The 14,059-nt window shown below is 42.8% G+C and overlaps 1 long non-coding RNA gene across 1 annotated transcript; it reads right to left on the bottom strand.

Annotated features, from left to right (window-relative positions):
• Positions 1-12,401: 12,401 nt before the first annotated feature.
• On the bottom strand, positions 12,402-13,415 carry LOC136202080 (uncharacterized). Its single transcript, XR_010674300.1, has 3 exons — positions 12,866-13,415; positions 12,685-12,776; positions 12,402-12,572 (listed from the first exon to the last, which is right to left on the bottom strand). It is a non-coding gene; the product is annotated as an uncharacterized lncRNA (long non-coding RNA).
• Positions 13,416-14,059: the final 644 nt, after the last annotated feature.

Below are 14,059 nucleotides of genomic sequence, written 5' to 3'. Positions count from 1 at the left end.
CAATAGCTGGGGTCGCAGCAATTTCTATAAGGGTATGCGGGTCACGGGACTGCTCGCCAGCTGCGAGAGCGGCAATGGCATCTGCCTCTTCATTATCTTCTCGTGGTACAAGCGTAAGGCAAAAGGTTACTCCTTTGTTCTTGAGGTCCTCGAGCAGGGATTTGGCGAGCGCCAAATATTGACACATCGTCGGGTCTTTTGCTCTGTAAGTACCGCTGACGTGGCTAACGACGAGTTTGGAGTCCGAGTATACTGTCAGGTGCCCGGTTACCATTGTTTTGGCTAACCGAAGAGCTACGATCAGGGCCTCATATTCTGCTTGATTGTTCATCGTTGGAAAGTCGAGTCGGACGGTGTACCGTAGCCAGAGGTTATTCGGTCCCTGGATGGCAATGCATACGCCTGCCCGCCCTGGGCCGCAAGACCCATCCACACTCATGGTCCACATGTCGCTGTTGTGAGTTCTCTTCAGTGTGAGGTCGCTAGTCGATGATCCGGTAAATTCTTCAATGAAGTCGGACAACACTTGAGCTTTGATCGCCGTACGGGGCTCGAAACGTATGTCGAACTGCGATAGTCGCACCGACCAGTTGGTGATCCGACTGGAAATTTCTGGTTTTTGGACTGCCTTCTTAAGAGGATAATTGGTCTTGACCACAACCGTATGCGCTTGGAAATATGGCCTGAGATGCTCGGATGCTTATGTGATGGCGAACAGAGCCTTCTCCACCTTGGAGTATCGGATTTCTGCACCCTTCAGGACCCTGCTCAAAAAATAAATTGGGTAGAGCTCCGTCCCCTCTTCTTGAGTTAAGACGACTGCCATAGTTTCATCGGCGATGGTGAAGTACAGTTGGATGTCCCGCCCTTGCTTTGGTACCGACAGTAGTGGGGGCGTGGCAAGGAAAGTTTTAATGGCATTGAATGCCGCCTGACAATCCGTGGACCATTTGAAGGGATGCTCCTTCTTGACTGCTTTGTAAAAAGGCAAGCATCGCTGTGTCGTGCAGGAAATAAATTGGCCCAAGGTGATAACCCTCCCATTGATCCTCTGAACTCCCTATAGATTATGCGGTGCTTCCATTTCTAAGATTGCCTCGATCTTCGCGGGATTAGGCTCGATAGCTTTCTCCGAAACTACGCAACCCAGGAACTTGCCGCTACAAATACCAAAGAAACATTTCTCCGGGTTTAGCTTGAGGTTGTATTCCCTGAAAATTTTAAATACCTCCACCAAGTCACGCGGGTGGTCACTCTCAACAGCGCTTAGGACGACCATGTCGTCGATGTATACCTGCACTGTTTTACCGATGAGGTGAGTGAACATCTTATCTACTAGTCGCTGGTATGTGGCCCCCGCATTCTTTAAGCCGAAAGGCATCACGTTGTAGCAATATGTGCCTTCATGCATTTTGAAGGAGGTCTTCTCGGCATCGGCCGGGTCCAGAGGGATTTGTTGAAAACCTGCGATGGCATCAAACTGGGATAAGATTTTGCGACCAGCTGTCTGGTCGAAAAGCTGATCTATGTTAGGCAACGGGTAGGAATCTTTGGGGCATGCTTTATTAACATTGGTGAAATCTACACACATGCGATACTTTCCGCTGGCCTTCTTTACAAGTACAACGTTAGAAAGCCAATCCGGATAGTGGATCTCGCGAATAAATTTTACAGGTAGTAGCTTTTCGATCTCTGCCTTGACTGCAGCTTGCTTGTCTTTTGCCTATACCCGCTTCTTCTACTTTATAGGCTCAACGGAGGAGTCGATGTTCAATCTGTGAGTTGCTTGTTCAGGTGAAACTCCTGTGATGTCTTCGGTGCACCATGCGAATACGTCCGAATGCTCCGTTAGAACGGCTTTTATCTCGCTGGCCAGATGAGGCGGGAGCTTAGTCCCGATCTTCAGTGTCTTGTTTTCCCCGATGGCACAGTCGCTGACCGGCTCAATCGGCGTGGGATTGTACCCCCTCATATCCATCAGACCGTCCTCCAGGTAAAGCGCTGTCCGAGATTGAGTCGCCTCCCATTGCAGTTTCTTGGCCAGGATGCAATCTCCGTGGATGGTGATTTTGTCGTGTCGAAGCGGCAAAGTCAAGCATAAGTCGGAGATGTCAATTGGAGCTTTGAGGCTAGCCAGCAGAGGCCTCCCGATAATGGCGTTGTAGGCCAAGGGAATATCCACTACCACCCATTCTGCGGTGTCCTCTACTTCTTGGTCGCTTTCAGCAAAGATTGTTGACAGAGAGATGATTCCCTTCACGGGGACTTCAATTTCTGACAGGCCAACCAGGGGAAAAGTTCCGGCACGGAGGGCCGTGTGAGTATTTTTCATAACGCGGAGCGCTCTCTAGGTGAGCAAGTTCACCGAGCTTCCTGTGTCCACCAGCACCCGATGCGTTTTAAAGCCGGCGATGTTGATGGTGACTACAAGGGCCTCCGAATGGCTGGTCCGGAGTGGTGGCTGCAACGTCAGGGTCTGATCAGCTGCTTTTCTCTTTCGGGAGCTCTCCGGGAGCGGGCAGAGTGCCGGTGCTCCCTCCCGTATGACATGGATCTCTCCGTGGTACCTTGGTCGTTTCGCTTCATCTGTTCGGCCGGTGTCTCGTTGTTTCGGGCTCTGTTCCCTTTGTCTAATGGTCTTCGGTGGCGCACCTTGCTCCGTGATCGGCTCAATTTCTTTCTGTAGTTGATAGCAGTTCTCCGTGGAGTGTCCGGAGGATTTGTGGTACTTGCAGTACTCCTTCTCGACTCGGGTTTTGCCTTTGTCTGTCGGCGGAGTCAGGTGTGCGAATTGACGGGGCTGGTTCTGAGCAGCATAATGTACCTCTTTTCCACGGGATCTATCCCCCCTGTGCTCAAGGTTTGCTCGCTCGACCCACGCTAGAAAGGGCATCGGGGCCTCCTTGCGCGCCCGGCCCTCGTCTCGTGCTTCTGCGGTAGGTCTGCTTCTTTCCTGTTTGTGTGCATCTCCTCTGGCCTTGTCCCTTTCTGATTCCTCGTACCCTGCCGACCGGTCGCAGTCGTCATACCGGACGAAGGTCTGTGCTATGGTCATGAGCTCCTCGAAGGATCGCGGCATCTTTCTGAAGCACTTTTGCTTTAGGGGCTCACACGAGGTTCCTTTTGCTAGGGTATCATGAGCTACCTCTAGGCTGAGGCCTCTGACCTGAGAGGCCATATGGTGGAACTTGGAAAGAAAGTTGCATAGTGGTTCGGTTGCTCGCTGCTTGAGCCCATTAATGTCCGAGCTGATCTTCCTCACCTTCGCTGTCGCGGCAAAACGGGAGAGGAAAAGGTCCTTTAGTAGATCGAATGAGCCAATTGATTCAGGAGCTAGTCCTCGATACCACTCTTGGGCACTGGATGAGAGTGTGGTGGGAAAAACTTTACACATGATGTCCTCGTCCTTTGAATACAGGTTGATAGTGCTCATGAAGGATGCCACGTGGTCATTTGGGTCTTCGGTTCCCGAATATTGCGATAGGCGAGGAGCCTTCCAGTCTCGTGGGAACCTTATCTCGATGATTCTTTGTACTAGTGGCATTTTGCTGGAGGTGATGATTCCCCCCATGACGCCTCTGAGGGCTCTCTTGTCTAAAAAGTGCTGGATCTTCAGTTCCAATGCGTCTTCGTTGCTCACGGTTGTTGTCTCTTCCCGTGGTATGCCGCCTCTTCCGGTCGTGGCGGTTCCGGCCCCTCTTCCTGCGGGCATCTCGGGTTCTAAGGACTGCCCCGGGGATATGCCTTCCCTTTGTGTCTCCGCTGCTGCCTTGAGGTATTGCCAAATTTTGGCGTTTTCTCCTGCAAACTTCTCTGTTGTTCTATGATCTTCATCTGAGTCGCCGTATGAATAGCTTGAGTGGTTTGAAAACCTTGTACCGCACTGAGGAGCTGCGTGGTATTGTAAGTTTCCTCTTCTTCCGGGCTTACCTCCTCCATCAGTGGAGCCAAATTTCTAGGGGAGATTAGGATGATCGGAGCGGATCGGTCCATGTTTGTCATAGAACTAGTTGCTCTGATTTCCGGCGCCTCCGTTGGGGTGGACTCAGTCGGTGTTTGCATCTCGCTGGAGGCTCTGCGGTCACTTGTATTCCACGTTCACCGCACCAAATAATTAGGATACGCAGAACAGTGATCCGAGCTCTCTTCGGGGGGGTGCTCGTGTTCCTCGAGGGTCGTCTCTGTGCGGGGAGCGGTCCCTGGGAACACTCCGACGATCAAGATAGTTAGTCGCTCGAGTGTATTTATAATCTATTCAAGATGAGTTAGAGAGTATGTTACCCGATCCTTTTGCCTTGGTTGCCTCCTCCTTATTTATAGTCAATCCTCTTGGGCCTTTGAGGCCTCTTGCCCTTTAGCCCGCCGGGCCCATGGTCGTAATGGGCCAATGAGATATTCCGAATCAATTAATAATGCACTACTCATTTTTGTTAACAAAATGAACACAATAGACAATTGTAGATGTTGCAAAGGTATTTGTTATTTAGAACGTAAACTGAGGAGGCTTTAAATAGCTTTACAATGAACAGAAATCCAAAAAGAAAAACTAACGTATCCCATATATACAGGAAACGTGATTACAGCAAAGACCAAATCAGATAAAATCAAACTCTAACTTATTCCTATTTTCTAGGAACTTATTCTTAACAGCAAAGACTACTTCAAAAACCTAACAAAATTCTCCCCTAAACTGAACATGTCTACTGCATATCAATTTATACCTTGACTACTTCTAACTCCAAGGGCTTCCTTGAGTTTTTCAAATTGATCAATCTTCAAAGGTTTGGTCATTATATCAGCTACTTGTTTACTGCTACCACAATATTCCATATAAATTGATCCATCACTCGTGAGATTTCTCAGAAAATGAAATCTTACATCGATGTGCTTACTTCTTCCATGAAAGACCAGATTTTTAGCAAGTTTAATTGTAGAAGAATTGTCACACAAAATTTTGACAGAATCCTTTTGAGTACCTTCAATTTGCTTTAGAACTCGTTGCATCCAAACATTTTGGCAAGCACATGAGGCAGCAGCAACATATTCTGCTTCAGTAGTTGACAAGGCTACTATAGGTTGCTTCTCTGATGCCCAAGCTACTGATCCTCCACTCAACATGAACACATAACCTGAAGTGCTTTTTCGATCGTTTATATCACCAGCATAGTCACTATAGGTGTATGCCATCAGTTCATTTTTGCAATCCTTTTTGTAGAAGATGCCGAAATCAATAGTTCCTTGAATGTACCTCAAAATTCTTTTTGCTGCTAACATGTGTGTTTCCATTGGATTTGACATGTACCTGCTTTTGAGACACACTATACATTAGATCGGGTCTTGTAACAGTCATGTACATTAAGCTTCCAACAATTTGCTTGAACAATGTACTGTCAGCTCTTGTTCCATGTTCCTCCTTCGATAATTTGCTTCCTAGAACAATCAGGTTTCTGACTGCATTGCAGCTTCCTATACCAAACTTTTTGAGAACTTCACTTGCATATTTCTTCTGGATGATAAACATTCCATTTCTTCCTTGATTCACTTCCACTCCCAAAAAGTACCTCATCTCGCCCAAATCAATCATCTCAAACTCATTTTTCATTGAGTTTTTGAAATCTCGTATCATTAATAAATTGTTACTTGTAAATATCAAATCATCAACGTAGAGACTTACAATCAGAATTTTGTTGATCTCATACTTTTTGATGAACAAAGTATGATCACAAGAGCTTCTCTCAAAACCTTCTTTGATGAAGTAACTCTCGATTCTGCTGAACCATGCTATTGGGGCTTGTTTCAAGCCGTAGAGGGCCTTTTTCAACTTGTATACCTTGTTCTCTTCTCCCTTCACTTTATAGCCTTGTGGTTGGGCTACATATACATCTTCACTAAGTTCGCCATATAGAAAGGAACTTTTTACATCGAATTAAAAGACTTTCCATTGATTTCTTGCTGCCATTGCCAACAGCAACCGAATGGTGTCCCATCTTGCTACAGGAGCAAAGACCTCAGTATAGACTATCCCCTTTTCTTGAGCATACCCCTTTGCCACCAGCCTCGTTTTGCATTTGTCAACTTCTCCATTCTTGTTCAATTTTGTTTGATAGACCCATTTGACTCCGATCAGTTTTACTCCCAAAGGAGCATTTACAAGCTCCCAAGTGTTGTTCTTCTCAATTGCCTTGATCTCAAGATCTATTACTTCCCTCCATTTTTTTGATTTTACTGCTTGTTCAAAAAATAGAGGATCATCAGCATCAATTAATAAGGCAAAGTTTTGTACCTCATCCTCTGAAAGTCCTTCTCCACTGGTATAATCTTCTAAGTAAGTTGGAGTTCTTCTTCTTCAAATTGGTGAGGTAGTAGCATCGCTGGAAGTGATTTCTTCATCTGTTGCATCTTCATTTTGTGAAACAGCAGCATCACTTGAGATGATTTCTTCGTCTGTGGTATCTTCTTCGTTTGAGGAGGCTGCTGCATCTTCACTTCCTTCCCCTTGATTGTATGTTTCTTTATATTCTTCTCCCCAATCAAGAACATCATCTTTGAATCCATTTGTTGTGTTTTTCCAATCCCAGCTTTCATTTTCTTCAAAAATTACATCCCTGCTGATGGTTACTTTCTTAGTGCAAGGGTCTATTGATGCGTGCCGTATTTCTTTTTAACGACGAAATGTATATCACGATGATTGCGCTATGACTATGGATGTGGTCTTTCTAAGTGCTTTGTATCTACTATATGTCACTACTTAGGGGTAAGTGTACCCCGTCGTATCAAGTAATAATCCGGTTAAGACCGGGTATCGAATCCACGGGATTTATAACTGCAAGTATTAGACGACTCGATTTTATACGTTATTTAAGAGGTGAATACTTTGAGGTTGGTGTGAAACACAACTACAAACTACTCCTAGCTACGTGTGAGGCGAATTTATATAACGAAACTCTATGGAGTGATATGAATGCGATAAGTTATAACTATGACAAATAATGACTTCTAATGTTTATACGGTTGATGGTTTGCTCATGCAAAGACGACTACGTGTAGAGCAACCGTCCCGTGAAGTACTTAGACTACGTGGTTCCTAGTCAAGGCGTGTCTAATGCTTGGGACCAAAAATTAGGGCCCGTAAGTTCCGTGGTTTGTCAATCCCTACGGTTTCCGGTTTGTCACTTCTGGTAAGGCAACACCTATATGAATCCCTAAAAATAGCCCGAATGGCGTCGGAAGTCGCGTTCTCCTACACAACAATCAATTATAAATATCAAAACAAGTAACAAACATCAACACATATATAGAAAAGAAGGTTATGAATCATAAATTATAAATGTGGAAAGTGTAAATATGGATTACAAACAAGCCTAGTACATAGGATGAGATCAAGCTAATTAGTAAGTGTAAAGGGAAGAATCCACCCTCGGAACTAGCTAACCGGACTTAAAAGCTGTCTCTAAGGACTTGAATGGTGGAGCTCTCGAGCTTGGTGTTCGGAGATGGAGCGAGACTTTGGTGAGATGCCGGGAGCAACGGACAAGCTCTCGAGATGGAAGAGTTTAGTTACACAAAGCCTAAAAACAAATCTAAACTACAACAATCAAAACAAGTATAGCTTTTGCTCTTTCTCAATGGTGTCTCAAATGAGTGCTAGACACTCTTATTTATAGATCAAGCTAGGGGCAAGATTGTAATTCCATAAAGTGCAAGCATGGAGGACCATTAGTTTGTGTAGAAACCCCGTGATACGCCCCGTGTATGGTGGTGTACGCCCTGCGTGTATGCCCATTCCGTCAGAAATCTCCTGCATATGGACCAATTCGGATCTTGTTGTCTCAAACACGCCCCGCGTTGATTGGGATACGCCTCGCGTGTTTGAGTCTCTGAGATTTTATTGCTTGAATTGAGCCTTTTACGCCGCGCGTAGCTTGAGGCACGCTCTGCGTAAATGAGTCTCTGAACTTTTTGTATTGACGAACTCCCTTACACGCCCCGCGTGTAAGGTGGTACGCCTCGCGTATGGATCGTTGACTCAGGAGACAATGCAGTCTGACTTTCAGGATTAGGCAATTATTTCTGACATATGTTTATACGCCTCGCGTAAGTTGGCGTACGCCTCGCGTATGCTGACTAGATTCCGCGTGGTGTTTGTGGATAGGGCAACTATTTATGACTCTATATTTCATGCCCCGCGTATGGGATGATGCGCCTCGCATATTTGAGTGGATTTTCACTCCTTGCTCGTACCTGAAATACAAATCTCGGGACCGAGTTAGCTTGATGTTTTTATTTCCTAAATTACTCAAAAATAAGGGAAATTAATTGAACGCATGGAATTTATTTTTATTCCGTTATTTTATTAAAACACTCTATTTTTATAATTAAACTTATTTGTTTCTTCTAAAATTAAACTGTAAATCATGCTAAAAGATAGGGGTAAAATACCCCTATCAAACCTCCTCGGACTTTAAAGTTTTACTTATCCTCAAGTAAAAGAAATCGAAAGACAAGGGATTGAGATTATTAAGAAACAAACCGACGGTTGGTTTTACCAAGTGCGTGACTTCAAAGTTAAAGTTTTATGCAAAGTTTTCGGCGAGTACCCACGCAAACAATTCAGCGACCAAAACTTGTTTGAAACCTCCATAATTAAAATTAATAGGCAATAATAACGAGGGTTGATTATCTTTTGAGAACCCGATAATACTTCACCAAGGGATTTCACTCTTACGCTCAAACTTTGGTGGGTCGGTGTTTTAGCACTCTTCTTTGCACTTACCCGAGATCACGTTGAGTTTGTATTTTTATCCGAATTTTTCCTCCTATATCATGGTCTTGGCAGTATTAAAAATGAACCCGGAGGGGGTTTGTAATGTGGGTGGCTTTTTAGTGGTTAGTTTTTGGAAACTCGAGTTTAAATACCGTTTTAATGATCGCACCGTATTCTTATTTCGGCTTTGGTGAGTTCATGAAATATACTCGAAAATTGCTCGGGTGGAGCTTAAGAATGCCTTGTTGCTCTTTATTGTGTTTTTCTTTTTCTTTTTTTTTTTGTTTTGAGAGCGGCACAAAAACGATTCCGAGACTTTTTGGTGCTTACTTATCAAGGCCTTGGCTTATTTCGGGTACAAATTGATTTTGTTGGTATTTAATCTAGAGGAAAAAGGGTTAAATGTTAAATAGGGTGTTAACCACAAAAAAAAGTGGTTAATAGGCTCAAAGGGGGTTTTCTAGAGGTTAACAAAAACGAGAAAAATAAATTAAGAAAAGAATTAGACTAAGTGGGTTCGTTTTATCATCTATTGCCATTTTAACCAAAATAAGTGTACTTAACCCGGTATTAGATGCAAACTCTATGACTCGAGTGAAGTCAAAGCTCTCGAAGAATTGTGAAAGAAATAGAGTTCTCGTACGAACTCCTGTAGGCTCAAAATTACCTCACAAAATTTCGGGTTTAAATTGTGTATTATCGAGTTTTCGCTAAACTTTCAAACATCCCGTTTTTATTGCCTTTTTAAGTTTCGTTATGGAGATGACTTTATGGGTTAGGACTCGATGCTTTTGTTTAGTATCACCTAGTCTTTACATAAATTCTATGACTTCAAAATTAAGACTAAATTTTTTTAATAGAACCGATCCTTTGTGGTCCGATAGTATTTACATTTAAGGACAAACAACGGAACATTTAATTAATTCCGAGGAAGGTTAGTGTGTCGGGAAAAATCTTAAGAATCAAAAAATTAGTTTAATTATTTTTATGTTTGTTTGATTTTTTATTTTTGTTTTTGTTAGTGCAAAACAAACTGAAAGTGCGGGGTTGCATGGCCCTCCGCGTTATTAAAATGACGTCTATTTCAAGGACGTCGCAAAAGAAAAACAAAAACAAAAACAAAAACAAATGGTGAATTAAAAGTGAGACCCTTGGGGGTCAGATGTTACGCGAGGCGTGCCCAGGGGGCGTCTCGCGCAGACAGTGCGTTTTATGTTGTTTTTGGGTAGAGACTCAAATACGCTGGGCGCATGAAGTGGGGCGCCCTGCGTGTTTGAGTTTCTGCGTATTTTGTGCAAGAAAATAAAGGGCACGTGAGGCGTACAAGGGGGTACGCCCTGCGTGAGTGTTATTGAAAAAATAAACAACCATGAAAATAAACCGACTAAACACGAAACATAAGGAAAGCTAAAAATATATTAAAGGGAAAAGAAATTACAAGAAAACAAGAAAACAACTAACAACACAAACTAAAATAAACACGAAGAAAGAAAATACAAAATAAAGAAAAAGGGGACTATGGTTGTGGTGGAGGAGGGTTTCCGTGGATGTTGAAGTGGGTGTAGAAGGTGTTGGTAAATGCATCGAAGCTAGCCCTATCCGCTTGCCTTTGAGCCTCGGAGGCATCGAGGCGAGCATCTAGGGTGTCGAAGCGGGAGTCGAAGTGGGCCCGATCACGATGTTGGTTGTCCTCCAAAATGTCCAACCGGGCATAAAGAGCGTTGAAGTCGTGGAGGGGTGGAGGACTAAAATTGAGGCCCATGCTCGAGTCCGAGTCTCCCTCTTCATTGGAGCGGGCCGCCCCCGAAGTCTCACCCGGGCCGGAGGTAGGACACTTAAGAGACTTAAAGGCGTTCTTCTCCACGGGCCGAGGCAAAAGGCTCGGGAGGTGATCAAGGGCAGCTTCAACGAGAGCGGAGGTGGCGAAGATGGTGACGAGATGGCCTAACCCAATCTTGCCACATTTTCGGGTGGAAATGTGGTGGAGTTGGACGGCCACGAGATAGGAAAGATCGTAGGTGCGGTTATTGGCGCAACAATAGAGAGCCAAAAGTTCGTCCTTGTTGACCTTGGTGGACTCCGACTTCCCCGAAAAGTAGAAGGAGATGAAGCGGTGGAGAAGTTGGAGGATCGGATCACGGATGAGAGATGGGCGGAGGTTGGAGACATCGTAATCCTCGGACCCGGTGATGGAGGTCTAAAAATCACGAGCGAAAACACCCTCGGGCCAATGTGCAATGCCCGCCTCCGCTTGTTTGGTGAAATGATTGCGGATCCATTGGGTGTCAATGGTGAAAGGTCGGTTGTGGAGGCGGAAGTTGAAGAGGGCGGCTCCCGGAACATTGTTGGATTCAAGGGAGGTGTAGAATTCCACGACCAACGAAGAGTAGACGTGGTGGTGCGCCCGGTAATGATCGAGCTAATTGAAAGCACGGAGGCGGTCCTCGAAGGCGCCCCCAAGATCAAAACGATCAAGAGTGCTACGCTAGATGTAAGGAAGCTCCATAATGTGGGCGACGGAAAGTGTTTGATAATTTTGGGCTTCCTCTTCGGTGAAGAGATGAAAAGGAGTCCGGTAGACGTGGGTGAGTTGTGGTGTTTGTTCCCATTCGGGTGATGGTGGTGGTTGTTGGTTCTGTGCGGAACGGGAAGATCGGGCCCGAGTGGACCATGGGGGACGCATGTCGGCGGTTTGCTTTCGCCTAACCATGGTGGTAATGGAGGATAGAGGGAGAGTAGAAGAGGAATGGGAGAGTGTATGAGGGTTGTGAGGGAGAAGGAGGGAAAAAAGGGGGAGTATATATAGGGTAAAAGTGGGGAATCCAAGCAAAGCTCGGATTCCTAGAGGGGTACGCGGGGCGTGGAGGGGCCACGCCACACGTATCCCTCCCCCTGATGTTATTTTGCGCAAGAATGGTGTGATACGCGGGGCGTGAAAGAGGGCACGCCTCGCGTATCGCACCTCCTGCTCCTTTTTTATGACAAAAAAGGGCGAGGACGCGGGGCGTAAATGGGGTTACGCCCCGCGTAGAAGATAGAAGATGAAGGATTTTTTTCGGTTTTTAGCAGTTTTCTGATTTTTTTGATTTTTTGATTTATGAGTTTTTAATGAGTTTTTAATTGATTTTATGATTTTTATGTTTTATTTATTAACTCTTTTTAATTTTTATGTGTTATTAATTTGTAATTAAGGGGGTAGTTAATAGGGCTGGGCACAGTTCGGTCCAAGTCGGGGATTCATGAATCTCCAGTGTTGGATTGAAATTCGGAGATAAATAAAATGAAATCTCCAGAATTGGATTGAAAGAATAAATCTCCAGAATTGAATTGCCCCAAAATTTCAGTCCAGTCCAGTTCGGGGATTCGGAGATTCGGTTCCGGTCCAATCCAATATAATTTTTCGGTGATTCGGATAAATATCTAATAGTTTAAGTCCTAAAAAATAAATTAAAAATTTAATTTATAAAATAATAAAATATAAAATTTTATTATCTTACATAACTTGAAATAAATGATATTTTTTTAGGAAGTAAACAACATTCATTAAAAGTTACAGTAGACAACAAGGCTAAAAAAACCCGATAAAATCAAAGTATTAAAAGTTACGGTAGACAACAAGGCTAAAAAAACCCACAAAATCAAAGTTACAAAATAACAAATCCATAAAAACAAACAACCTTTAATTCAAAAAAGACAACACTTCATTAGCAAAATCTCCCTAATCATCATCCCAATTTGTAATTGAATCTTCTTAACGCAACAAATTCCTTGTTTTCCAAAGCAAAGGCAGTAAAAGCCAAACATCAATCTAAACATATAAAATTTGTAATTGAATCAACAAATGTTAAATTAATTAGCTTTCACTTCAATAAAATTAATCAACACACTAGCAAAAAGTAAAAGGAAAAAAATATGCTTACCAAAGTGCATTTGATTCGGTCAAAAAAACCTTAGATATCCAATTGAAATATAGATAAAAGAGATGATGCAATTTCAGGATCAGAACTAATTTCTACAAATTAAATAACATTTATATAGTTAGTATTCATAAACATTTAATTAAAATAAAACTATGAAATATAATTGCTAAGTAAATATTACCTTCTTCAATAGCTTCAAGATCTTCAACTTCTTCTTCATGCTTGAAAGCTTGAGTTGAAGTTTTCAACCAATCTTGACAACAAATTAAAACCGCAGTTGTAGCAGGAGTTAAAAAAACTCATAAATTGATCCAAAGTTTTACCATTTGTGCTAAACATAGATTCAGAAGCCACAGTTGAGCATTGAATTGCAAAAACATCTTTTACAACTTTGGATAAAGCAGGATATCGCATAACATTAACCTTCCACCACAATAGATATGATAAAATAGAAGCATAAGACGACAAGATTCACTTAAAGAATCATATACAGAATAAACACAAAATTAATTCGGCAAACACAAAATTACAATGCGATTCAAGGTCAATCATGATTCACCAAACAATTAACATGATTTGAGACCATAATATGCAAATTTTTCCCAAGAGAATAAACAGGCGTTCCAAATTAAGACAGTTCATACTGCGAAATGGACTAAAAAAAGTAAATAACACAAAACATGTTCAATTGTTCATATGAATTTCCACTATAAATTATTGGAGATTTGTGAAGAAATAGTCCGAAGAGTGATTCTGTCTTCACGAGCCAAACATTCTTCAAGTGACTGATATCTCCCTTCTCTTATATGCATAATTTCACGAAGATTTCCTCCATTTTTTGTAGCTTTATAGGTCCCTTATATTGATGTTTATATTAGAAAGTGTAGGTGATGTTTGAAGTTTATTGCGTAGCTATAAGACCCCATAATACCCGATTGAACAAGAGGTGATGAGATGGGAAAGGTGGGAGTGGCTGTCTAGAAAATTTTCCATGGCTGAAAAACCAGGTGAAGAAAATTTTCCTAATTGATTTTCCATGAGAGGAAGCTTCTGTGAATTAATTAAGAACTATATCTAATACCCTAACATATAAAACTTCAAATATAACACAGAACATATAAAACTTCAAATCTACACAATGTACGCAACATAGAGTTTAGAAATTGAAATATAAAAGTTCAGAGTTTAGAAAACTTACCAGACTTTAGATCGGTAAAAGGTGGAGGTGGCGGTGTGCATGGTGGAGGTGGCGGCGTGTGAGGTGGTAGCAGCGATGGAGTGCAATGGAGGAGATAGAACCGTAGAAAAAAATCGAAGCAGAGAGAATGGGGTAAAGAAGCACGAGATTCTATTTTGTAAAATGTTTAAAAATTTT

The sequence above is a fragment of the Euphorbia lathyris genome, chromosome 8 (genome assembly GCF_963576675.1).
Source record: "Euphorbia lathyris chromosome 8, ddEupLath1.1, whole genome shotgun sequence".
Taxonomy (NCBI): Eukaryota; Viridiplantae; Streptophyta; class Magnoliopsida; order Malpighiales; family Euphorbiaceae; genus Euphorbia; species Euphorbia lathyris.
This window is presented reverse-complemented; position numbering and strand designations above follow the sequence as displayed.